General features: G+C 42.4%; 1 long non-coding RNA gene across 1 annotated transcript; it reads right to left on the bottom strand.

Annotated features, from left to right (window-relative positions):
* Nucleotides 1–527: 527 nt before the first annotated feature.
* LOC144165815 (uncharacterized) lies at nucleotides 528–8912 on the bottom strand. Its single transcript, XR_013321524.1, has 3 exons — nucleotides 8855–8912; nucleotides 7654–7824; nucleotides 528–700 (listed from the first exon to the last, which is right to left on the bottom strand). It is a non-coding gene; the product is annotated as an uncharacterized LOC144165815 (long non-coding RNA).
* Nucleotides 8913–10322: the final 1410 nt, after the last annotated feature.

Raw genomic sequence — 10322 nt, forward strand, 5'->3', positions numbered from 1 at the left:
ACCCTTTCGTTTTGCTTTGGATTGGTTGAATTTATGATCACTGGAACACCTTCAGATTAAATGTACGAAAATGAATGACCCTCGAGAGAAACACGGACATAATGCGAGTAAGTCCTGTAAAAGTAAGAGTAATCATTCGCCATGACAGGCCTTCCTTAGCCGGCCTGGCCGGCGTGGTATCAATAATGGGTAGGATATTTTATTAACGGAAATTATTACTCCTAAATATGAAGATTAGCTGTCGAGCAAAGTTTATTACCGTTAATGTCTTGCTTTATCTGTGGACGAGCAGAGTATATAGATTTTGAAAAGAATTTTTATCATCGGCGCCGGAACAGCGAGCGAATATTATTTGCTTACAATCAAGGAAAAAGCGTACTAGTGCAAACGTTTGGTACATTGAAATGTGAGACAGCAACACCAACTACACGCGAAGTGACAGCGCCTAGTCTGTCCCATTTTCTGTCAAATCCAAGCGCTCTTGTCTACTATCATTATAGAGTTAGGTCATTTTCACCTACTGAGACACTTGGAGTAGCGGGCCTCCATTGTTGGGTACTTGTTATTGGTGCCATCACAGCCTCCGTAGACGAAGGGCTCGCACAATTTAGTCTTGCGTTGAATGCCCACATGGGGCTTTCATCAAAGCAGGGTCCACTGTCGGCCTTGGAAAGGCAGTATGCCTCGTATTCACTGGTGGCTGTAAGAAACCCAGTAAATTTCCAAGGATATTTGTAAACAGTCCTACAGCAAAATAAAATAAAGATCAAATCAACAAAACAGTTGCAAAACTGGCGACATTGTGCCCTTTTAATATTTATCTCATGTCAAAAAGCAAACTTACCGGCATAAGGAAAAGTAACATTTTCTCTAAGCAATGCGGTAGCCTCTGTGAGACAAATATTGTAGATGTACATATACTGCACTTTCCTTATAAACATTCGGCAAAAAATCCAGTAGTATGTTAAAAAATTCGCGAAGTTCTGGAGGACACGGGTTGAGACACACAACCTCCATACCAAAAATCCGAAATATTATGGAGTTCGTGGGTTAGGATGCCACCTGGCGGGCATTTTTTCTCCCCTTTTTTTCGGTCTTTCCAATTTTTTTTACTGTTTTAGTGACCTACCACATTCTCCCCTTTGCTTTCCGAGGTTTTCTGGACGGCCAACCCCTAGTTGTGTGATAATTTAATGAGAACATCATTTTCTAAACTGACTCGCTTTATATATATATATATAGCAGGAAAATATTTCTTGGACACCGGCAAGTCGTAGCAAAAAAAGAAAGACACACGTCGAAAAAAGAAAAGGTTTAACATTTCGGCCGAGGGACCGGCCTTCGTCAGAATCGTCAGACCGGCATTCGTCAGATTCTGACGAAGGCCGGTCCCTCGTCCGAAACATTAAACCTTTTCTTTTTTCGACGTGTGTCATTCTTTTTTTGCTATATATATATATATATAGTCGTGAAGTGTAGTCCTTAGTTGCTGCAGGAATACGCACAAAGTAGAAGTACGCTCTTCGGAGACTTTATTTCCAACGTTTCGACCTGAGACAGGTCAAGACTAGAGTGCCTCGATGCGCGCGCGCGCGGAGCGCGCGAGCATCAAGGCACCCTAGTCAAGACCTGTCTCAGGTCGAAACGTTGGAAATAAAGTCTCCGAAGAGCGTACTTCTACTTTGTGCATATATATATATATATATATAGCTTGATAGATAGATAGATAGATAGACAGACACAGTAATAAGAATTGACAATCTCGAAAGGGACGATGTGGGAGGTCCTTCAAACAGATAGTTTGGAAAGAATGAAAGTGGAGAAAATTGCTCGCCAGGAGGGATAGCGAGGGCCTCTGTTCTGGGAGTCTTGGTGCCATAGGAAGCATAAAAGTATTTAATGCTGGTCGACCACTCTCGACAAGTCGTAGTCACTCGGCTCACGGCCCGGGGGTTTAAAAAAGGTGCCCTTCTCCCCTAGTAGTCAGAGTGGCGCTAGCTACCACTCCCCAGCAGAGGAAACAAAAATACCTTAACATAATACACTAGAAAGTGGAGGGGCAAATCGCCCCCCCCCCCCCGGAAGCGTAGTGGTTATCACACCAGACCAGTATTCTGGAGGTCGTGGTTCGGATCCCAACTGGCGGGCATTTGTTCTTCACGTTCTGTCTTTCTTTCCCAGTTCTTTATCGGCTTCAATGACCTCCCACATCCCCCCCCAGTTTGCTTTCCGGGGCTTTCCGGACTGTCAACTCTTATAACTGCCGTATTTTGAACGAGCCCCTCATTTCCCATTCTGATTCACTACATGCATAGCGATGGCCCTTTTTCTGGCAGTCTTGGTGCCATAGGAGGTTAAGATGGTTCAACGGTGCTCGACCACTCTTGACATGTCGTAGACACTCGAGTCACGGCCCGAGGACAAAAAAGAAGGTCCCCTTCACCCCGAGTTGTCTGAGGGGCGCTGGCTACCACCCCCCATCACAGGAAACAAAAATATTTTAACATAAATACTCCAGAAAGTGGAGGGGAAAATCGCACCCGCCGGTATCGTAAGGGTTATCGCACCAGACCGGTATTCTTGAGGCCGTGAATTCGGATCCCACCTGGAGGGCATTTTTTTCTCCACTTTCTTTCGTTCCAAATTGTTTATCTGTTTCAGTGACCTACCACATTCTCCCCTTTGCTTTCCGAGGTTTTCTGGACTGTCAACTCTTATTACTGTCTTATTTTCAACGAGCCCCTCATTTCCCTTTTTGGTTTGCTATATGCATATCGAGGGCTACTGTTCTGGCAGTCTTGGTGCCATAGGAAGCTTAAGAGGGTTCAACGCCAGTCGACCACTCTTGAGATGTCGTAGACCCTGGAGTCACGGTCCGGGGGTTAAAAAAGGAGGTCCCTTTTACCCTGAGTAGTGCGAATGGCGCTGGCTACCACCCCCTAGGACAGGAAACAAAAATACCTTAACATGAATACCCCAGAAAGTGGAGGGGAAAATCGCCCCGCCGGTAGCATATTGGTTATAGCATCAGACCGGTATTCTGGGGGTCGTGGGTTTGGATCCCACCTTCCGGGCATTATTTCTTCACTTTCTTTCTTTCTTTCCAAATTCTTTATCTGTTTCAATAAGCTTCCACAACCTCACCTTTTTTCTTCGAGGTTTTCAGGACTGTCAACTCTTATTACTGTCTTATTTTCAACGAGCCCCTGATTTCCCATTCTGATTCGCTAAATAGATACAGACATGTATACGTATATATTAAGGTTTCAGTTGTCATTGCCAGTGTTATTCGGCTTTTTTAAAACTATTTAATAGTGCGAAATGATGTGTGTTTATCATGTTTCTTTGATACTGTGATAAACCAGCCAAAATAGAAGTCGAGAAAAAATCCACCGTTTTTTTCCAGTAGCTGGAGTCAAACCCACATATCCGCATAACCCGTGCGGAGCAGTAAGCATTGTGCTATTCCGCGACGGCTCCCATCTCGACTTTACGGCGGGGGTTTATATTTACAACAGCTCTGAGCCCGGTCAACCAGCGTCGCCCCTCGACCCCCGCGGGAGACGAAGAACGTGTTTTTCCCTGCGGCCGCGACGTAAGACGTGGTCGGAGGTCGGGGTTAGCAATTAGCATTTCCGGACAGCTGGAGCCACAGCCCTCGTAATGCATGTAGCAGAACACAAAGATACGGGAGAGGGACTCAATAGGGACACATATAAAGGTTGCATCGTCATTGCAAGGGCTATTCGTTTTTTTTTAATATTTATTAATGCTGAATGACGTGTGTTTGTCATGTTTCTTTGATACAGTGGTAAATAAGCAAAAATAGAAAGTCGAGAAAAATCCGCCGTTTTTTGCGGAAATGGGAGTCGAGCCCAAACCTCCGCATAGCGCATGCGGTACGTTAACCATTGTGCTATTCCGCGACGGCTCCCCTTTCGACTTTACGCGGGGGTTTATATTTACAACTGCTCTAAGGCTGGTCAACTAGCCGCCCCTCGACCACCGCCGGTCACGTAGAACATAATTTTCCCAGCAGCCGCCGCGTAAGGCGTGGTCGGAGGGCAGGGTACTCCCGCTTCCGGAAAAAACGGCGGATTTTTCTCGACTTTTATTTTTCTTATTTACCACTTTATCAAAAAAACATGCGAAACACATGTCATTCGGCGCTGATAAATATTTTCGAAAAAAGCCTAATAGCACTGGCAATGACGACGGCAACCTTGATATGTGTCCTTACCGAGTCCCTCGTCACGTATCTTTCTGTACTGCTACATGCATTACGAAGGCTCTGGCTCCAACAGCACGAAAATGCCAATTGCTAACCACGATATATATGCGCACATATATATATAAATATATATATATATATAAAAATATATATATATATATATATATATATATATATATATATATATATATATATATATATATATATATATATATCCTGGGAGTAGTAGAACTTTGAAGATGGTAGTGAACAGAAGAAAAGAAAAGCTTCGAACAGGGTAAAAGCACGATTGTGGCCTACGTTTCAGCAAAGAGAACTTGCTTTCCTCAGGGCAATCTGCAAACCCCCGGTAACTCGACCTCGCATATCTCAAAATCTTGGTTAAGTCGAAACTTTTTTGCGCCGTGCATTAACCTCACATAGGTGCTCTTTATTTACCCCCTCTTATGTCGAAACGTTTTTGGAGGGCACAGCGGATATCTCAAAATCTTGACCGGGAGGGCTGAAGGCAAAGTCTACTCCCGACAGCAAACGAGGGGTCCGTGCGAACGCTTTGCTCTTACCGTAATGCCGAACGCGGTCGTGAAGAGCGAATTTGAAATTCTCGCGGACGCAGCCGTTTCCTATCCGCCTTGTGAGGCAACTGTGGGAGTGATCACGTGTGCGCAACTGCACTCGACTTAAGCGTGGTGGGGCGGCGTGTGCAGCAAGTGCCCGTCGGTACGCAACCTAGCCCTTGCATAAGTGAGCTAGTATTTGTTTTCTCTGCGATCTGGACGTGACGGATCTTGAGTTCACTTTAGCAGAGTAGTGAGTGGTCTGTGCAACGGACGCTTGCGAATATCGACCAAGATGTCCCGCCCAAAGCACCGGAAATCTCTCACGTTGGAGAGGAAAGTCGCGTTAATCAACGAATTTTTTTTCCCTGCGAATTCTGGTGCCTTTACTACGGTAGCTCTCCCGTGCACTGGAGCGTTTCCTTGCAGCACTGGCTTTTTTACAGTGACCTGGGCAAACATTTTCGCCGTTTTGCTTAACTCGAAATGCCGCTTATATCGAATTTTTTCTCGGTTTTTACTACTTCGAGTTAACGAGGATTGCTGTATATGGCCAGCCCAGCGTGAATGACTGCTAGTTTTTAAAAACAGATTTTAAAAATCCAACAGGTATTGTATTAAAATAAACTTCAAAAGACTGCCACCTTTGCGGAAAACAAGAAGAATCCGAGCTTTTTGAACTTCTCATGGGACATAAGAAATTGCTATATTTTCTTTGAAATACTTATCCCTAATCACCCCTTTCAGAGTATTAGTATATGTCCATTAGGAGCTTTGAACGTTGGAACAAGGATTTGAGCACAACTAAGACATCTGCAGAAATAAGGAGATTTCATTTATTTGTGCACTAATCTCCATCGACCACTATAGACATCACCACCACATAAGTAAGCCTCTATAATAATTCTGCCTCAAAGAAATTTTTTTTACATTGTCTGATCGAAAAAGTTAGCAGAAAAAGGTAAAGGTTGGACACGAACATCTTTCGCGTTGCATTGTATATTTTTAGCATGATCCGAGATATAAATACCGTACAGCTTTATTAGACCGGGCCAAACAAACGATTTTTCCACACCTGCCAACGATATTTAAAAGATATTCCAAGAAAGATCATAATGTTGTTGGAAATAAAACTTAGCTCTCAAGAGCCATCAATTGGTGGAATACATTCTATACGAAATGGTAAACAGAACTTCACCAAGCTAAACGGCTCATGCTTCAACATAAAGAAATTGACCGTACTATAAGTGGGCAATGTTGCGCCGAATTTTCCGTGAAAGCTGTTAAACACTCACAAGGTACAAAAAAGTTTTTAGGTAATGGGTTATACGATATTAAGACATATTTGGATATTTAAAGAAGCTATACGATATTTAGACATGTTCGCTTCTGGAGTGTCTTAAGGAGCAATTACCTCTGTCTATCAGGTAAATTGCTATTTGCATTATCTCCATTTAGTGAACACTTGGGCCATCAGCACCATCAGGGATTTGATCGCGCGCCCTTTCCGTACTTAACTACGTCCTTGAAGGGATTTCAATAACTTCCCATACATATTTTCGCTGTATTGTTTAGATTATTCCGATGCTTGTTGAAAGCCGGTTGAAAATCGTGCAATGAACATGTTTGAACCCATGAACGCACTCTTTTAAATCCTTTTATGGGGTGCGCTAAAGGCTTTAAAGATGGAGGTGTTTACGTCCAAAAGGAGGCAAAGTGGTGTGTTTGATTGTTTAGTTTCCGTGCCAAATGGGTCGGGTATTCTTGAAATTTCCCATGGGAGTAACTGGATCATGATTGAAATGTATTTCCATTCTTCTGTTGTTATGAACGATCCCGTTTGCTTTTCAGAGGTCAGAAGTGCACAAAATCAGACCAACCCGCCTGCTGAAAAACGTTTGTGCTCTCGCAAAGCACGACATAGAAGTTTGGCTCACGGAAAGTACTGCCTTTGGAAGCCCCTCTTTTGATATCTCTTGTTCTGCCGCGTTGATAAACATATATTTTATACCCAGGTATAAACATCCTCACTTGGGCGGCGTTGTGGACTCAACTTCTAACTGTGCACAAAACAGCTCGTCGTAATTTGGCTGCAGCGTCATAGAATGACTCTGTATATGCTCAAGAAAGAACCTGAATTTTAATGGTTTCCCAAATAGCATTCAGAACTTTTTTTGTTAGCAAATAAATGTCGATAACATTCGGAAAATTATAACGCACTACAAACAGCGAGCGTCAGGCCTAAAAGGTTCTTTTTTGCAAAGCGAACAAATTAGCCGGGAAGAAAATGATGTACCCGTATTACATCAGACCAAGAACTAAGAAAAATCAGTCAAGAATATGGACATATGAACCAAGCATGATCTTATAAACAGTTATATTGCAAATAATCGCGACATGTATATTAGGACGACACCTTCTCCTGAAATAAGCAATGTATGTAATTTGTTGTTTTCGTGTAACCGAAACAACCTAATAGGTTCAATTATCACATGATTGTTCAACAATAATCACATCATGAATAAATGTTGCTTTGGCCTCAAGCAAACAATGAATAGAAGCTTACTGTATTTTAAATGAAAATGGCAGTTTCGTGTAGATATCTTTTTGCGTTAGTAATAATAAAGATGTAAGTAATGCAAGCAGCTTAGACTGCTTCACCATTTTCGCAGAAGTGCACAACGCACTCTCTTCATCTGATACATCGAAGTCACTCCCAAATAATTGAACTTTATGCTGCACTCACCGGAACATGTACAAGTTTTTGTGTAAAGCTTGTACTGCCTCATAAAGACGAAATGCATAATGTCTAAGGCACCTGATATGCACATAAACAGTGTTCAAACCACAAACAAGATCACTCACGACCGCAACTGGCTTTGCATAGTTGTTCTGTTTCGAAGACGCTGCCTTTTCGATTACATCGAACGTAGTGGAAGGGCTTGCACTTGGCTGCATTGGTGTCATAGTAAAAAAGTTGGTAAATCTCTCTGCAGTCTCCTTTTGCATTAGGTTCCTTGCAAACGGAGCTTGTGTCTGCAGATATTTTCCCAATAAAAGTCCGTCATTTACATTGAAATATATATCTTTTAAAGCATTATAACTAAAAACAAATTATTCACATGCGTAACAGCAAGAGCCCCTTTGGAATATAGCACAGAAACATTTCTGTTGTCGCGTTATTGCTACTGTGCAAATCGCAGTATCTGTAATCACCTGGAACATGTTTGCTTGTAGTTAAGATTGAGGGGATCGTTGTTATGCTACTTTACCCTGGGCAAAACTGGGTCAAACGCAAACGCACTCAGCAAATTATCAGTTTATCACTTTTTGCGTACAAATGTTCCTCACAGGGTACCAAGAGGAAGTAGCTGTTGCATGTCTACAGAAAAAGTGAAAAATGTTTTTGTTTCACTGAAATAAACCCTTATTCCACTTGCTTAACTACTGCAGATAGAGATGTAATTGCACATACATTATACAGTGAAATATGCTCTTCGCGGTCTACATTCAGCATGGGCAGTTGTTTTTATACTTGTCGAACCTCATTGGAGGTATTGCAAAAAACACAAAACAAGTAAGAATAAGTAAGGCGACAACTTGAAGGACTGAGAGCATTGTTATATTTGGACAAGAGGTTATAAATATAAAAGCAATAACGGTTGGAATATCTTCTTTCTGGATTGTTACCGTGCTTCTTCATTATTCAAAATTTCAGGTTTGGTTGTTCACTTGATGAGCATCATATCTTGGCGTATAGCTAATAAAAACGTTCAGATAGCGGGTACGCGGCACCTGGCGACCCGCACCTCGTGTCGCTTTCCGCTGTAATGTGAATGGTTCGTGTGGAAAATGAATAAATTACACCAGTGGGCGCCTATTTGGTATATTTTTGGTTTACCATTAGGTACAATGGTCCCATGAAAAAAAGCAGCATAAAAGGAGGCCATTGGGATAAAAATATTTTCTGCAAGCACGTAACCATTTTAGGCAGATACAAGAGAAAAAATGCAATGAGTCACCATATAACAACACTCTCGAAAAAAAACCAGGTTGATATACGCACTCCATTGCGATGCCAACTGTGTGCAGGGACGAAGGTTGGCGCTCACAGTGACGTCACCTGCAAAAAAACATGAAACTTCTAGGTCCTAGTGGATGCGCATTGTTATTCTTGTATTTTTAAACAATCTGAAATTCCATATGCAGCTAGTATTGCTACAGGTAAAACAGTAAGTTTCATAAGGGTACTATTAGGGTAAATATATGATACACACAAACACACGAGATGTCTACATGTACCGTAATGTTTGACGGATTGAGGAGGTACTAATGAATTCATAATTACAACAATAAAAACATTGGTTCTCTACATTTCTAAAACCGTTATTATGCCATCATTCAAACCGCTTCCTGAGGTATATCAATCGAACTGCATACGCTTTATTACATATACTTTTACTGTTTCGCTGTATTTGCAACACCTACTTCCTGACCAAATTTCCGACCAAATCGTACTGTCCAAATTTGTGAACCTCTATTAGGTTTCCCGGACGTTGAGCTAGAGACTGTGGATGCTGTTAGACCGGCTACTATGCAATTTTGATTGTACACTATAAAAAATGTATATTTTTGTTGTCTCAATCTTTCATTTACTAAACTTGATAAAGTTCGACAGTGCAATATGAAAACAGGCTGCAGTTGCATTGCAAACGTTTTACGGATAATTTGCTCGTTATGTTAAGATATTTCTGGGCCAATCTGCCCAATATTCCGCAATTAAATATCGAAGCCAGAAGTAGACAAGACCTGGCAGGGTTGAAGGCTGTACAGTATACTGTGGCTGGCCCATCGTAAACTAAGTTGTACCAGCCAAGAGCAGCGTGTTCGAATAACAGTAAACAGCATTCTGAAATAAATAGCACATTTGATGCCTAGCACTGCCAGAACAGGTCACAAACAAATCACCTCGATAATAAACACCGTCGCCTATTTTCACGTTATCACCAGTCACGTTGAGGGAGCTTATATCACCAGTCACGCTGGGCCAAGAAAGCGGGAAAACGCGTCGAATGGGTGTGGCGGATGGCGAATACCTTTTACAATATTCATAAACTTCTCAAAAATAGCACTCAACTAGCAGAGACAGCGAAGATAGACTTTATGGAACGACGTTACATGAGTGGCATTGGTTTGGAGGTGGGAACGGCAGCAGCGCAAGGATGCTGTCCATGGTCCCGTTTGCGCTCCTTATCCACAGCACAGCGGTCTTTCTGATATCACTATCCAAACAATCGACGACTTTGGTCATACCTAATGGGCTTGGGATGCCCCCGTGCACTGATAGATTTGACCGATCAGCCAGCCTACGTTACGTCAAGAATATTACGCCAGTGCTGCCACTGGGAACGCGATTCCATTGTGCATAGCGCCGTACACATCACCGAGTTATATTTTTATTCATTTACAATACAAAACAGTTGATGGAGGAGTCGTCCAGCAGTGGGCCTGGCAGCAGTGCAAGGATGCAGTTC

The sequence above is a fragment of the Haemaphysalis longicornis genome, unplaced genomic scaffold (genome assembly GCF_048455015.1).
Source record: "Haemaphysalis longicornis isolate Haplotype H1 unplaced genomic scaffold, Haemaphysalis longicornis Haplotype H1 scaffold_15, whole genome shotgun sequence".
Classification (NCBI taxonomy): Eukaryota; Metazoa; Arthropoda; class Arachnida; order Ixodida; family Ixodidae; genus Haemaphysalis; species Haemaphysalis longicornis.